The sequence below is a fragment of the Haliotis cracherodii genome, unplaced genomic scaffold (assembly GCF_022045235.1).
Source record: "Haliotis cracherodii isolate W230 unplaced genomic scaffold, xgHalCrac1.p SCAF_23, whole genome shotgun sequence".
NCBI classification, from domain to species: domain Eukaryota; kingdom Metazoa; phylum Mollusca; class Gastropoda; order Lepetellida; family Haliotidae; genus Haliotis; species Haliotis cracherodii.
The window spans coordinates 10,068,413-10,086,071 of NW_027266279.1; the positions used below are offsets into that span (position 1 = coordinate 10,068,413).

General features: G+C 41.2%; 1 pseudogene; it reads left to right on the plus strand.

The window, feature by feature from the left end:
• LOC139471745 (short transient receptor potential channel 7-like) overlaps positions 1-17,659 on the plus strand; it is a 66,408-nt pseudogene continuing 48,749 nt past the window's right edge.

The following is a 17,659-nucleotide window of genomic DNA, read 5'->3' on the forward strand; positions in this document are numbered from 1 at the left end:
TGTACACTGCACGGCGCAGAGAGAGAGAGAGAGGGCGAGCCAGCATCAAGTCAGGCGCTCAGAGAGATACAGAGCCACGCCCAGGGTCCGACAGTAACGCTGCATTCTGTGTACATGTGACTTCAACTTAAAAGCCCTTACCTCGGATTCCTTGGACCACTTTGTCACTGTGGCGTAAAAGTGCCGATTTGAAAGTTTTGAGTCAACAATAATTCTACTCCGAATTGAATAATTTCAAAACTTTGTCGGGTGATTTTAGAAAGGAAGACATCAACTGACGCGTTTGTTATACTGAAGGATTCACGTTACCGGTGAGAATGTGAAAAGTATTGTTCTTTATTCAATATAGCGATCCAAATAACCGAAAGGATATAGTTTGGGTTAGGGATTTGTTCTTTGGAATAGATCTTGGCTCTTTGTCAGATTCTTCTAAGACAATAATTTTCGAGAAGGTTGTGAGATTCGCACTACGAGAATGACATTGACTAGTTCCTATGATCAGAGGTCACGTGATTGATATGTGATGATGGAGATTAAGTGCGTGTATTTGACATTCGAACTCCTCCAGTGATACGGCTGATCTAACGTATTGGAATAGTGAACTTGTATTGTGCTCACTGAACCGTGACAGGAATACTACTTGAAGGAGAGACGCCTGGGAATAATTGGTCTCTGCTTGTCAATTCTGCTTAATCCTTTAATAACCACCTATTAGCATTCCTCCTCTCTATCAACTGTACAAAGTTCGTTTCCAAGATGGCGACAAAGAACCAGCGGAAGTTGAAGCTTCTGCAGGATCGTATGCAAGCGGGTTTGACAGAGGATGAGAGAGATTTCTTACAGGCTGCCGAACTCGGGGACATCGATGCTATCAAGACTCTCATACAGACAGAGACTGTATCTGTAAACTGTGTCGATCCACAGGGACGTACTGCTTTAGAAGCAGCTGTAGCAGCCAACGATGAAGACATCGTCCATTATCTTCTGGCTAAGGTGAAGGACAAGACGGTGCACAAGGCTCTGTTGTGTGCGTGTGACAATGACAGGGACAAGATCAGTGAGATCATTCTTCAGCATCCTCTGTATCAGGAGAGAAATGTTTCTGCCACCCACGAACAGATCTGGAAGCTTGGAAGTAAGTCCACGTCGGGTCACCCGAATGTTGACACCCTTCTCAGAGAGGCGCTCCTCAGGGCGGCCAAGAGGAATAATTTCCAGATTGTCAAACAGCTGATGTTGATGGGAGCTCATTTAGATCCCCCACACGACTATTTCTGCAACTGTAATGAGTGCACAACTCAGAGGAGTGAGGACTTTAAGGTGTACACCAATCATCGGCTGGACACATATAGCGCCATGGCTAGCCCTGCTTATATCTCTCTGACGGAAGAGGACCCCATAATGTCTGCCTTTAAACTCAGCCAGGCCTTCAAGCGTATGGCTGAAATAGAGTCAGAGTTCAAGGTAATATGGAATGTTTGAAAACTATTGTTTTTCAGTTTTTATTTCACATCACAGCTTAGGATATAACAAATATGGATACAGCGATAGGACTTCAGATAGGTTTGAGCTTTTTGTCGTAACAATTCAACCACATCGCACCCAGAACCATCAAAAACTAAGGCGCTGCGATTCGCTGTGCAGAGTTGCGACCCGTGGGCACGCCAGAATCTTATGATTGTGGGTTCGAATCCCGGTTCGCCTCGATTATGTTTTAGGTTTGTCAGCACCATACCCGTGCTCGTGGGTTTTACCAAAGTGGTAAACGTCTGAGACCTGCATCACTTCGGGCTTTCCTCCCACATTAAGCTGACACGCCGCGATATAACTGGAATACAGTTAAAAGCGGCGTTAAACCCAACTCACTCACTCATCAATAATTGTCTTCTGAATATACCCATCTGAGAATCAAACACGGGTCTGCATGGTGTCAGAACCTTTGAAACACTAGGCTACCGTGCCACTATGGGAATAGGTTATACAGGATGGGGCAGGGTTAAAAAATGAGCAAAGCTACAAGGTAAGAATGGAACCGTGATCTACTGATATGACGAAGTGGATATGACGGGAAACTGCCCATTAAGAATTCACACAGAATTCTACAACGTAAACCGTTCTTCACTTTGCCATAATGATTCATAAACACATGATCATGATATAGTCGGAATCGTAGTCGTCTCGGCCTTTAGCAGAGATTTCTATTGAATATGGAAATGGTTTTGTCGCTTTTATTTCCAGCAATGGAATCAAACCAGGAGGTAGCCAAGGGGTTTCCCAAAGAAAGATTTTTTGCTCAGGATGGATTTTGAACGAATAATTGGCTCGGTTGCTTTTTTATTGTTTTGTTGACGAAACATAAATTATTTCTCTCTGCAACACAAGTAATTTATTTTGACATTATGACATTAAGCTTTTGCCACGTAGTCAAGTATATCCTTCCTTCACGCAGAGTCGTATATGTTAGCAGTATGTGTGAATAGTACCAAAGTGAGCAACATCTCCGTCCTGGGTCACTTGAGGCTTTCCTCGAACATAAAGCTGAAATGTACACTGCTGAGCAAGAGAAAGTATACGCTTGAAAACAGTCGCCGAATTTCTGACCCCATGTTCCTTGAGACGTCATGTACACGTCATCTGTTGTGAGAGAGTGAGTATGGTTTTACGCCGCTTTTAGCAATATTCCAGCAATATCACGGCGGGGGACACCAGAAATGGGCTTCACACATTGTACCCATGTCGGGAATCGAACCCGGGTCTTCGGTGTGACGAGCGAACGCTTTAACCACTTGGCTACCGACCGCCCCCATCTGTTGTGAGATACTCATTGCTTTGATGCTTTGTATTATCGCCTATGGTACCTGTATCTAATACATCATCATCGATTAACCATTTATTATTTGTTTCAATCTTAGCTATCATCAAACACGGGTGTATACTCTTTGCCTGGCAGTATATTCGAAATGTTGTTCAAAGCAAAAGTCACGCATAGGCCGTGAGCAGCCCTCCCAATAACGTCAGCGACGGGACACTAACGTTATTGAAATATTATTCACAAGGTTTTTTTTACCAAAAAACCTATAGTCTACAGTAAACTACGGTTATAACGAACACGCTTATAAGGAACTAACGGATATAACGAACTAACTTTTTAGTCCCGACTATATGCTGTAGTTATGCTGTATATATGCTTATAACGAATTACGGTTATAACGAACTAAAATTAGTAGTCCCTTTGAGTTCGTTATAACCGTAGTTTACTGTATATTTCAACGTAACAGAAGATTATTTTTCGAATCCATAATTGCAGCAATCAGCCCTGTTTTCATCTGACCGTTTTGTTCTTTTGTCCAAAAGTTAAGCAATAATACGTTTTACAATTTTCCCCGATCGGATCATTTTATGACGAACAAGAATTTCAACAAATACCATTATCACTGGTAGCTATAACGATATCAGAACTTAGAAATGTAATTGTTGTTATAATTGTGAAGAGAACACCAGAGCGAGTGTTCACTAACAATGTTAGCTCGAGAAGGTTCAAAACTATGAATTTCGTGTATTGCTTCAAATGATCAGTGGTAAGTACGATGAAGTTTGCGATTAACGTTGTGTCGCAGTAGAACTACACATTGGGTATATTGTGTTCCGAACGTCACGCATAGCCGCTATATTTAATGTTGTTGGTGCAAGTAAATCACCCAAGAGGTCCAAAAGGTAACTCTAGTATTCGCCAATAACAGTAAACCGTCAACGTCAGAATAATCAGTGTCGACCATCTGCCGAAACAGATTCCACAGGGCGTAAAAGGCAAAATAGTGCTGAAAATTGTCATTCGTGACCAACTCGTGTTATTCCGGGACAAGCCGACTAGCGACTCGTGCCCCTCTCGTGGCCATTTTTGTGACCGGGTTCCGTCTTAGCGCAAACGGGCATACCTAAAACAATTGTCTACTCGTTGTGTAATGGTTCACATATATTTCCCCATATATTATATATATTTCAGATGCAATTTAAAGCACATCGGGACTTGCGGAATTATACAGTATGATTGAACACATTTAAGTATGTCTTGGTATATTTTTAGATGCAAGACATACGTAAAATCAAAAATTATTTCTGAGGGATTCTTTGACGAAGAACTTGAAATCATGCGCGCATTCTGATTGGTTTGTCGTATTTTTGCACATAACATTCATCGATAGGGGGACGAGTCTGCTTGCAGGTTACGGAAAGGGGCGAGTGGTGACGAATGGAAAATTGTATGAATGGATCACTGTAAACAAATTACGACACCAAGTGTTGAACTTGTATTAGAACAGACACACTTTCAGCAAAAGCACATTGATTCACCGTTGTCATGCATTGGGTTCTTGTTTAAGACAGAGCAGTTTTTCAGTCTACGCTTCAACATAAACACTATTGTTGCTCTGAGGGGGAGTCAAACAATTTTCGGGGTCATCCAGTGAACGAGAGAATATTTGTTTGAGGGATTTTCGGGAGAACATTATTATTTTAACACCTTCCTACCAGGGCCCCAGTGCAAAACAAGCTCCTCGTTCATTCATGGTGATAATTTGATGTCAGTGTTCCTGTAGGACATATCGGCCCGAATTAAAGGTAGTTTATCAGCAGGCTTACATTCAGAAGCCGTTTCATATGAAACAGCATCGATGATAGAAGTAGCATCCATACCAGCAGCAGCAGCAGTGACATCAGCAGCAGGAGTAGAAGCGGTACCAGTAGCAACATCATTTTCTTTTCTTTTGTTTTTGTTTGTTGTTTAACGACGCACACAGCAATATTCCATCTGTATGACGGCGGTCTGTAAATAATCGAGTCTGGACCAGAAAATCCAGTGATTGACATTATGAGCATCGATCCACTCAATTGGGATACGATGACATGCATCAAACAGGTCAGCGAGCCTGACCACCCGGTCCCGTAACTCGCCTCTTACGACAAGCATAGTCGCCTTTTACGGCAAGTATGGGTTGCTGAAGACCGTTTCTACCCCGGATCTTCACGGGTCAACATTGATTTAAACAACAGTAAGACTACTACATAGTTTTAACATTCGGTCATCGCATCCATAGTAGTATCAGAACTCGGTAGTGACAGTACTAATTGTTATTGTGACAGTGTAGCAGTGGCAACAACATTATAATAGTTGTACCTTTCCTCTTTTGGAATCAAGACTAGACTTGGTTTAGTTTGATCTGGACTTGCCTCTGTCTCTCTAACAGAAGCAGTGCCACCTTGCATATTACATTTTAGTTCAAGAAGGACAGTTAGATGTGACAGCGGTCTTCACAGCCAGGTGTAATGATATTGGTAGTTGTGTGGACAACAACATTTACAATAATTAAGTGATTGTAGATAGTGGTAGGAAAACAGTACGTTGTTTTCCGGTGAGGGTCCCTGCAAATCAAGCGTTAATAAAACAACACTGGTGAATTATATGTTATTATGGACTTCCATCTCCATTAAAATTATTATTTACTTAAGTAAAACTATATGCAACTTCGGTTATTGTGTATATCGATAATTAAACGATATTAAATGTTGGAATTTGTGTTGTTCAATTATTGATCAGCATGTTTATAGTCATAACAGGCTCGCAGTCGTTATTTAACAGAAATCGAACCGAACAATGCAACACAATGCCCTGTATGTGTAGTTGCAATAATGTTGATCAATCATGTAAGACCACAATCACAATGGAATATCGTTATTATAATTCATGACCTGGAGCTGTGTTACCGACATGTCAGTCTGCCTTAGGTCTCATGAATGACGGCTATATTCATTCGTGACCAACTCGTGTTATTCCGGGACAAGCCGAATAGCGACTCGTGCCCCTCTCGTGTCCATTTTTGTGACCGGGTTCCGTCTTAACGCAAACGGGCATACCTAAAACAATTGTCAACTCGTCGCGTTATGGTTCACATAAAACACACGCAGTAGCTTTAAACTAGCTAGTGTATTATATTATGAAAGGCCAACAGATGTCCGCTCTTGTAATGTGATTAGTTGCAGGTAAGCGCAATCACGTGCTGTTATGTAACATGCGACAGTCGGAATAAACAGCCGGTCAAGTGGCAGGCTCGTCTCCCTACTCCCGCGTTTGTCGTTCCTCCCTGAGAACCCAACATTTTGGCGACGAGGATGGGATCCAAGGTAGCTATGAAGTATATGTAAAGGAATTGTTGTACGTTTATCTGGCTGTTTGACGGTACATTGGCGAGGTGTGTTCGTTGCGACGAGTGTGTTAGCCAAGAGCACGTGGTCTGCTGACCTTTGGTTCACCCGTCAGTGTGAAGTAGGAGAAGCGGTATAGATGAACATTGACTTTTGTTTCGCTCTTCTTGAGGCATTATAACCGTCACTATCTTCAGCTCAGAGATTATGGCTACCACGGGTTTAGTTTGTGGATTGTTTGAATTTAATCCAAAGAAGTCGACATGGGAGGAATGGTGTGAGATACTGACACATGTTTTCGTGGCAAACGGAATTACAGACGAAGACAAACAGAAAAGCATACTGTTAGCGTCATGTGGAACTGAAACTTACCAGTTGATAAGAGCATTGGTTCAGCCCGTGAAACCTAGCGAGAAAACGTTTGACCAGCTAGTGGTTTTATTGAAAGAGCATTTCACGCCAAAACCATCGGAAATTGTACAGAGATTTAAATTTCATTCACGAAATAGGAAGGCTGGTGAAAGTGTAGCTGCTTATGTCGCCGAATTAAGAAAGTTGACTGACGGGTGTGATTTTGGAACGTCTTTACAGGCCATGTTGAGAGACAGGTTAGTGTGTGGTATTTGTGATGACAATATTCAGAAAAAGTTGTTGTCAGAGACTGCTCTAACATTTAGTAGTGCATTGAAAATTGCTAACGCAATTGAGGCGGCAGACAAGAACCTACAGGATCTTCACGGTGATAAAACTGTTGGACATTCAGTACACAAGTTTCGCAGTAAGCCATCAGCACAATGTACCAAAGACCAGAGGCCTCATGTTGGATCTGGAAATAACAAACCTTGTTTTAGATGTGGAAAAACTACTCATGCTCCACACATGTGTTTTTATAAGAATGAGAAGTGTCATAAGTGTGGAAAACGTGGCCATATTGTGAGAGTCTGCAGGTCAGAGGAATCAATTCCGCAGAAACAGAATTCTAAGGCTAAATTCAAGGGAAGACAGAAAGTGAATGCTGTAGTGAGTGAGGTGAACTCGTGTGGCCCAGGTAACTGCAGTGCTAGTGTGGAAGACTTGTTTGAGAACTCGCTATTTCATGTTAGTACTCAGCCTTCGGCTAAAGGTGATTCAAACTACCCAAACCCCTACTACATTACAGTGGATGTTAATGGCACACCAGTGACGTTTGAGGTTGACACGGGATGCCCAGTGACCATTGTGAATGAGCAGACGGCTCAAAGAATTGGCCTTCAGTCATCGACATTGTACACATCACAAGTACCCCTGCGAAGTTATACAGGACAGGAAGTGGATTTGAACGGTTATACTACTGTGGATGTATCTTACGAGGAGAGATCTTACTCCTTACCGATTTCCATAGCCAAGGGTAATGGTTCCAATCTTCTAGGTCGTACATGGGTACAGCCTTTGAACTTTGACCTGAGGGATGTTTCGGTGAACCTTATGAAATCTACAGATTTGACACTTAATGATGTTCTTGAACAACACTCAGCTGTTTTTGAGGAAGGTCTTGGAACACTTAAGGGATTCCAAGCTCATATCTACGTGGATAAAGATGCAACTCCGAAGTTTTTCAAACCTAGATCTGTGCCGTATGCATTACGTCAGAAGATAGAAGTTGAACTTGATCGCTTGCTGAGTGAAGGCATTATTGAGCCAGTCAAGCATTCTGAGTGGGCGTGTCCCATTGTGCCAGTCATTAAACCTGATTCTTCTGTCAGGATTTGTGGAGATTTTAAACTAACAGTGAATCAGTTTTCAAAATTGGAGCAATATCCAATACCAACGTTGGAAGATTTGTGCACGAAGCTATCTGGGGGTGTAAAGTTCACCAAACTTGACATGAGTCATGCGTATCAACAGTTGGTCTTGGATGAAGAATCCCGAAAATATGTCGTGATTAACACCCACAAAGGACTCTTTAGGTACACAAGATTGCCATTTGGAGTATCTTCGGCACCCGCTATCTTTCAACGGATGATTGAAAGTATTCTACAGGGACTCGATTACTCAGCGGGTTATCTCGACGATATCATAAACTCTGGAATCGACGACAGTGAGCATCTTCGTATTCTGGATGAAGTACTTCATCGATTGTCAGAAGCAGGATTACGTTTGAGAAGAAACAAGTGTGTCTTTATGGCTGATGAAGTTGAATATCTTGGTTATAGACTTGACAGTGAAGGTTTGCATCCAGTGGAGAAAAAGATTGCTGCAATTCAGGAAGCTAAGGTCCCTGAAAATGTGAAAGAATTGAGAGCTTATCTTGGTATTCTGAACTACTACCATAGGTTTCTACCAAATCTGCCTGACACTCTCTCCCCCTTGTACAAGTTGCTACAAAAAGAAGTAAAATGGTCATGGAGTACATCTCAACAAAAAGCGTTTGAGAAGTCGAAGAACTTGCTTCAGTCTTCGGATGTCTTGATTCATTTTGACAGCTCCAAACCACTTTTACTGCAGTGTGATGCATCCCCCTACGGAGTAGGTGTTGTGTTGGCTCACCAACTGCCTGATGGTTCGGAGAGACCTATAAGTTTTGCTTCAAGGACACTGACTAAGGCAGAGCAGAATTATTCTCAACTTGATCGTGAAGGACTGAGTGTGATCTTCGGACTGCGAAAGTTTCATAAGTATGTTTATGGACGTCATTTCCAGATCGTGACAGATCACAAGCCGTTGGTGTCATTATTCAATGAGAATAATCCAGTGCCACAGATGGTGTCTCCAAGAGTTCAGAGATGGTCAGTGTTGTTGACTGCATATGACTATAAAATTGTACACAGGAAAGGTACACAGCATACCAATGCAGACGCATTGAGCAGGTTGCCAGCGCCTGACTCAGGGAAGCCTATGGAAGACATGACAGTCTTAATGCTTCAGGAATTGGACACATGCCCTCTGAAGTCTACAGACATAAGTATCCAGACTGGCAAGGACCGAACATTGTCTATTGTTCGAGAATTTGTGATCCGAGGTTGGCCGCAGCGTGACAAGTTGGATGACCACTATGAGCCGTACTACAGAGTTCGTTCTGAACTCAGTGTGATGGATGGATGCTTATTAAGAGGTTCGAGGGTCATCATTCCATTGAAACTCAGACCTGTCATATTGTCAGAGTTGCATCAGTCCCACCCAGGAATCACCAGGATGAAGGGCTTGGCCCGAAGCTATGTTTGGTGGCCGCATCTAGATGCTGACATAGAAACAACAGTAAACAGTTGTGATTCCTGCCAGGAAGACAGGAATTGTCCGAGTGTAGCTCCCCTACACCCTTGGGAGTATCCTTCTCAACCTTGGCAAAGACTGCATATGGATTATGCTGGTCCATTCATGGGTAGCATGTTTCTTATAGTGATTGACGCCTACTCCAAGTGGATCGAATGTGCACCTATGTCGTCGTCAAATGCAAAGGCTACCATAAACCAGCTGCGTCGGATGTTTGCAGCTTATGGCATACCAGAAATTATTGTAACTGATAATGCTACAGCTTTTGTTGGGGAAGAATTTGCTACATTTATGTCCAGAAATGGAGTTGAACATGTGACAACATCCCCTCATCACCCGGCTGGGAATGGCTTAGCAGAAAGGGCGGTTCAAATAATAAAAGATGGATTAAAGAAGACAACTGGTGACACAGTTGCAACTCAACTACATAGGTTACTATTTTCTTATAGAATTACACCACAGTCTACAACTGGTGTATCACCTTCAATGTTGTTTCTTGGACGCAGATTGCGTTCGCGATTGGACTTGATGTTTCCAAACCTTACCTCAAAGGTGAAAAAGAACCAGAGAAAACTTGTGGATCAGTCAGCACTAACGAAATGTAGGGCATTTCAAGTGAATGACTCAGTGTGGGTTAAGAACTTTGCTTCAGGTCCAAAATGGATTAGTGGACAAGTTGATAGTGTAACTGGTCCATTGTCGTACATCATCAAGTTAACGGATGGAAGATTGGTCAGAAGGCATGTGGATCATGTCAGACGCAGGATGTCTTTATCTTCACCCCGAAGGGACGTGATTGAACGTTCAGACACTCCGCTAGAATCACAGTCTTCACGAAGGAAGGACTATGAATCAGACTTACCTGACACACCACAGGTAGATTCCCATGAGGAAAGTATCCAAGGGGATGTTTCAAGTGTACCAGATATGTCTGAACCGGGGGAGGAAACGCCGGTAGTGACATCGCCCGTAGCACCCATACTTCGTCGTTCAACCAGAGTGAAGCAGCAACCGTCTTATCTGAGGGACTTTGTGTCAAAGTGACATTTGAGTGAACTGTGATTGTCATTTTCAGTGAACTATGTGTCAAGGTGGCATTTGATTTAGCTGTGAATTACAGTTACTTGTATCAGGACTATAATACTTCAGCAGGTTATCAGTATTATTATGTGTCGAAAAAAATTTAGTTGAATTTCACTTTTCATTATGACTGTAACTTGTCAAGTTATCAGGGTTATTAGTACTTTACAAGGGTCAGTGTACATTGTTAAGTTACTTATACTTTATGAAGTCCCGTGGACTGTGTTGTTTATCAAAGATTATTATTTTTGTTTCAAAGTAACTTAAATTTAGGAGGGGCGGATGTAATATCTGTAATTGAAACGCAGTAGCTTTAAACTAGCTAGTGTATTATATTATGAAAGGCCAACAGATGTCCGCTCTTGTAATGTGATTAGTTGCAGGTAAGCGCAATCACGTGCTGTTATGTAACATGCGACAGTCGGAATAAACAGCCGGTCAAGTGGCAGGCTCGTCTCCCTACTCCCGCGTTTGTCGTTCCTCCCTGAGAACCCAACATTCCCCATATATTATATATATTTCAGATGCAATTTAAAGCACATCGGGATCTGCTGAATTATATAGTATGACTGAACACATTTAACTGTGTCTTGGGTATAATTTTAGATGCAAGACATATGTAAAATAAAAAATTATTTCTGAGGGATTCTTTGACGAAGAACTTGAAATCATGCGCGCATTCTGATTGGTTTGTCGTATTTTCGCACATAACATTCATCGATAGGGGGACGAGTCTGCTTGCAGGTTACGGAAAGGGGCGAGTGGTGACGAATGGGCTATATTGTGGCTGTATGCAAGTTCCATGGAATATCTGCTTGACACAAAAAGTAGATGATAATAAACATCAGTCTTAAGATTATCATGTTATCAACAGTCATTGTGTAACGTGATGTGTTTTTATTTTATTTTGTGTGATGTTGAAGGTAAGGTTGGGTCTATAAAGGGTAATGTGTTTAATGACCGGTTTACTTCTTGTAACGTGATGTCCTTGACAAGGATTGTGTCTATATAAGGTAATGTGTTCAATGACCGGTTTACTTCTCGTAACGTGATGTCCTGGATAAGGACTGCGTCTGTGTAAGGTAATGTGTTCAATGACCGGTTTACTTCTCATAACGTGATGTTCTAGGTTAGGATTGTGTCTATATTAGGTAATGTGTTCACTGACCGATTTACTTCTTGTAACGTGATGTTCTAGATTCAGACTGTGTCTAAAAAGGTAATGTGTTCAATAACTGATTTACTTCTTGTAACGTAATGTTCTAGATTAGGATTGTGTCTATATTAGGTAATGTGTTCACTTGTGTTCTTTTTGTGACGTGATGTCCCAGATAAGGACTGTGTCTATAAAAGGTAATGTGTTCAATAACTGAGATACTTCTTGTAACGTGATGTTCTAGATTCCAATTGTGTTTGTATCAGGCGATGTGTTCAGTAATCGATTCACTTAATCATAATGATGTTACAGTGACGACTGTGTCATGTAAGATGATGTGTTCAATAAATAATTCATAAAGAGTGATGTCCTAGATAAGGATTGTGTCTATAAAAGGGAATGTGTTGAATAACTGATTTACGTCATGTAAGCGGTGTTCTACATAGGGATTGTGTCTAACAAAGGGAGTGTATTCATTGACTCTATATAAATCGATTTCTTATTAACCAATTCATCACTCTAATGGATGTCACTGATAACCAATTCCAAATAAATGGACGTCCTAAATACCCGATTTATGCCCATTAAAGAAAAGGTGTAAACAATTTATGAACTCATTGTCTGTTTAATCCAAACCATGTCATGATCAAATCTGTAAAAGGAACGAACTCACCGAGCTTATTGCATAGGACTAAATAAATAGACGGTCAGTTTCGCCGTTTTCCTGTGTAGGCTTGTGATCCTTTACTTACAGAATCCGCTGTCGTGGGTCATGTTATCCTTGATCTTTCAGCGCTATGAATTTCCGACAAGTGGTAAACGTCTTCTACCCGCGCTTGGTTTTGTTCACAGACACACCGTCAGCAATAGCACATTGTTACATCGTTGTCATGCATGGGATTCTTGTTTCAGACAGAGCAGTTTTCAGGACAAACGCTATTGTTGCTCTAAAGGGGGGTCATTCGTCACCACTCGCCCCTTTCCGTAACCTGCAAGCAGACTCGTCCCCCTATCGATGAATGTTATGTGCGAAAATACGACAAACCAATCAGAATGCGCGCATGATTTCAAGTTCTTCGTCAAAGAATCCCTCAGAAATAATTTTTGATTTTACATATGTCTTGCATCTAAAATTACACCCAAGACACAGTTAAATGTGTTCAGTCATACTACATAATTCCGCAGATCCCGATGTGCTTTAAATTGCATCTGAAATATATATAATATATGGGGAAATATATGTGAACCATAACGCGACGAGTTGACAATTGTTTTAGGTATGCCCGTTTGCGTTAAGACGGAACCCGGTCACAAAAATGGCCACGAGAGGGGCACGAGTCGCTATTCGGCTTGTCCCGGAATAACACGATTTGGTCACGAATGAAGGGGGGTCAAACATTTTTCGTGGGCACGGGTGTCTGTTTTGTTCTACACAGTGACCATATAACAAGAGACAGGCCTCGATTTACGATCACTGCCGCGGATACTCTGATATGTCAGTATTCGTATCTTGTTAATGTTAACAGAATGTATGCTTATCAAAAAATGTTTAAGAGCACCCGACGCTTTCAAATTACTACAGGTAATCTGTCTTGTCAGATATGTAAGAACCGGGTGTTCTTTGACTTCTTTTGATAAGTATGCATTATTTTAGTATCAACAAGATACGAATACTGACATATCAGAGTAATATTCTCCCAGATCTCAATTCCGATTGTCGTTTGGGGGGCACGGGTGGCTCAGTCGTCTAAGGCGCCGCAATTCACCGTGCAGAGTGGTGTCCCATGGGCACACATCGAACCTATGGTTGTGGGTTCGAATCCCGGTTCGCCCCGATGATGTGTCTAGGTTTGTCAGCACCATACCCGTGCTCGTGGGTTTCACCGAAGTGGTAAACGTCTGAGACCTGCATCACTTCGGGCTTTCCTTCCACATTAAGCTGACACGCCGTGATATAACTGGAATACTGTTAAAAGCGGCGTTAAACCCAACTCACTCACTAACACCCGTAGTCATACTGCAATACGTTTTTATTAAACATATAAAATCAATAACGACAGTAGTTATATTTCTAAACAAAAAACAAACAAAAAAACTCTGTTGTAATTAAAGATCGTGTTAATTCGAAATACCTTTTCCATTATAATAAATGTATCTTTACAACTGGTGTAAGGATTTAAACACACATTGCTCATCACTGCACGATTCACATCACTATCTGTGAGTAAAATGTCAAAACACGTCATGAAAGGCACTGACTTGCTCGATCAGGGCGCTATACTACCAACACTGATTGGGAACCTGCTTTGACACGATCAAATTAAACTCTGGCAGGATGCAAGAATTTCCGACATTACGTATCCTCGCACCGGGCTAGCGCGTATGATATTTGGGCCCCTTTCATAACTTGCTCCTCATTCATTCATGGCGATCATTTGATCTCGGTGGATCTGTAGGACATATTAATCCTAACCGGTGGTCTAATTGAATGATTACATTAAAGTACAGCAACTGTGTCTGTGTTGACATTTCATCACCGAACATTTCCAATAAACCGCCAATTTGAATTGCTCAATTTGAATTTTTCCTCTGCATTGCTTCCTTAGTTGGAATATGTTTTGTCATTTTCATAACTAGTTATTATCTCTGATCATGCGAGTTCCGAAACATTTGTCTCCTACAACACTGGCAGTAATTATGAGTGGGGATTTTAGGAATGCTGACAAATTAGAAACAGATTGCTTTGAACAGTATTCCACTTATATCAGCTTGATGTGGGAGGCAAGTACGAAGTATTGCAAAAATCTTTGATGTTTGACAATGAAGGATGTCAAGAATGACATATAAAGGATATCAGTTCTCACATACAAAGGATAGCAATACTGACATATACTCGATATCAATACTCACATGTACAGGTGAGGTAAGGTGAAATGGGGTTTAAAGCCGCGTCTAATTTTATTATTCTTATACAATACTGACATAGAGAACATCAATACTGACATTGAGAGGACATCAGTAATCACATAGAGAGGACGTCAATACTGACATAGAGAGGACATCGATATTAACTTAGAGAGGGCACCAATACTGACAAAGAGAGGGCATCATTAGTGACGTAGGGAGGACATCAATTCTGACATAGAGAGGACATCGATACTGACATAGAGGACATCGATACTGACATAGAGAGGACGTCAATACTGACATAGAGAGGACATCAATACTGACATAGAGAGGACGTCAAATACTGACATAGAGAGGACATCAATACTGACATAGAGAAGACATCAATACTGACATAGAGAGGATATCAATACTGACATAGAGAGGACATCAATACTGACATAGAGAAGACATCAATACTGACATAGAGAGGACATCAATACTGACATAGAGAGGACGTCAATACTGACATAGAGAGGACATCAAATCAGACATAGAGAGGACGTCAATACTGACATAGAGAGGACATCAAATCAGACATAGAGAGGACGTCAATACTGACATAGAGAAGACATCAATACTGACATAGAGAGGATGTCAATACTGACATAGAGAGGCGTCAATACTGACATAGAGAGGACGTCAATACTGACATAGAGAGGACATCAAATCAGACATAGAGAGGACGTCAATACTGACATAGAGAAGACATCAATGCTGACATAGAGAGGACGTCAATACTGACATAGAGAAGACATCAATACTGACATAGAGAGGACGTCAATACTGACATAGAGAGGATATCAAATCAGACATAGAGAGGACGTCAATACTGACATAGAGAGGACATCAAATACTGACTTAGAGAGGACATCGATACTGACATAGAGAGGACGTCAGTACTGACATAGAGAGGACATCAAATACTGACATAGAGAGGACATCAATACTGACATAGAGAGGACGTCAATACTGACATAGAGAGGACATCAAATACTGACATAGAGAGGACATCAATACTGACATAGAGAGGACGTCAATACTGACATAGAGAGGACATCAAATACTGACATAGAGAGGACATCAAATACTGACATAGAGAGGATATCAATACTGACATAGAGAGGACGTCAATACTGACATAGAGAGGACATCAATACTGACAGAGAGGACGTCAATACTGACATAGAGAAGGCATCATTGGTGACATAGAAAGGACACCAGTACTGACATAGAGAAGACATCAATACTGACATAGAGAGTACGTCAATACTGATATATAATGTATAATTTGATTTGTCAACACTATTCCCCTGCTCGTGGGATTCACCAGAGTGGTAAGGGTCTGAGACATTCATCAGTTTACTAGTCCATGATAATTGTATCAGTTGGGGTCGGGGCGAGTTGGGAGCGTGTTCATTTGATATGCATAACAAATTGTGAGTGTTTGTTCGGCTGAATAATTGACATGCCTTTGCATGTGTTTGTGAAGATATGTATATGACAGCAAGGGGGGTCGCAAGTTATGGAGGTGATTTTTTGTGATATTGAGATAACGACATTATCAACTGAAATTATAATATACAAGCATCGTTCATAGATGATTTCAAAATTGATTGACGATGTTGCGCCTTTTGCGTACGCCTCGCCATCCCCTACCCTAACCCCAACACCACAAACGTTAACAACCCCACCCCTCCATTTGCATATGTCAATAGCAAGTTTAACAGGAGTTCCATGACACAAGGCTGATCCAGAGATCAGAATTATCTCACGCCACTAATGATCATTAAAGTATACCGAGTTTGTTTGTTTTTAATAGAAAACAAAAAGAACTGTTGTTAAATTTTATTATGGCTATTTAACCATTTCCCATTCCTGCAACAGTTTGTGTAAGAATAAATTGATCCAATCAACACTGGGTGAAGAAATGCATTTGCAACCATATGATCCCTACGATGATTGAAATGTTGTAAATTTGCGCCGAAAAAAGATGTCAGTATATGCGATGGTTTTAAATCAAATTATAATTTACAAAATAAAACCGTGTAGAAGTATTCTCTGGGTGCCGACTAAGCGCCAGTATGGTTCATTCTGGGATATAATAACGCTGACTTAAGACATTTTCAATTGAAACCAACCAACCAATCAATCATGCTTAATGTTGTACTCCGCAATGTAACTAATGATAGTTCAGATTTTATTATTGTTTGTTTGTTTGTTGTTGAACGCCTCACTCAGCAATATTCCAGCTATATGACGGCAGTCTGTACAAAAATCTGGAACAGACAATCCCGTGACTGACATCATGAGCAATCCACGCATTTAGTATCGATGACATGACCAACTCAGAGAGCCTGACCGATCGATCCCGTTAGTCGCCTCTTTCGACAAGCATAGTTGCCTTTTACGGCAAGCACGGGTTGTTGAAGACCTATCCAACCCGGATCTTCACGCGTCGCAGTCTAGGCGACCATCATGCACAAACATTTGACTTTGATATTTTTAGTGAATCGATATGTATCCATACAGAACAAGGAATATCGTGTATCAATATTATCACGACGCATCGATGGCCCTGTAAAGCGTTTCAGCTTTAAAATTATTCTCCTGTTTATTTCTGCATTTACAAGCATAAATCTTAGCCTGCACTTAAGCGATACTGAAAATTGTTGTGCCCTAGCACGCCTGCACTCCTTTTATTCCAGCAGCTGGACCAAATCGGCATTGGAGATTGTGCTATAAAATAGTATTTGAGAAGGGTCATTGTTTGGAGTCAACATCGTGACAACCGTCAGAGCACATCTCTGTATCGATGCTAGATCCGTGGCTAGGAGCACCGTGACAGCTGAGGCTAATTATACTCACAGCTTCCAAAACCATTATTTTTGCAACAGACTTTGAATAGTCATTGGGATGGGGATTTTGAATCGAGATTAGATATTTATTCAGCTGTAGCCACAAAGCCAGATTTATTTTAATTGAAAACTATGAGATTAATTATGTTTTGAAGAAAAACACCTTGCAACA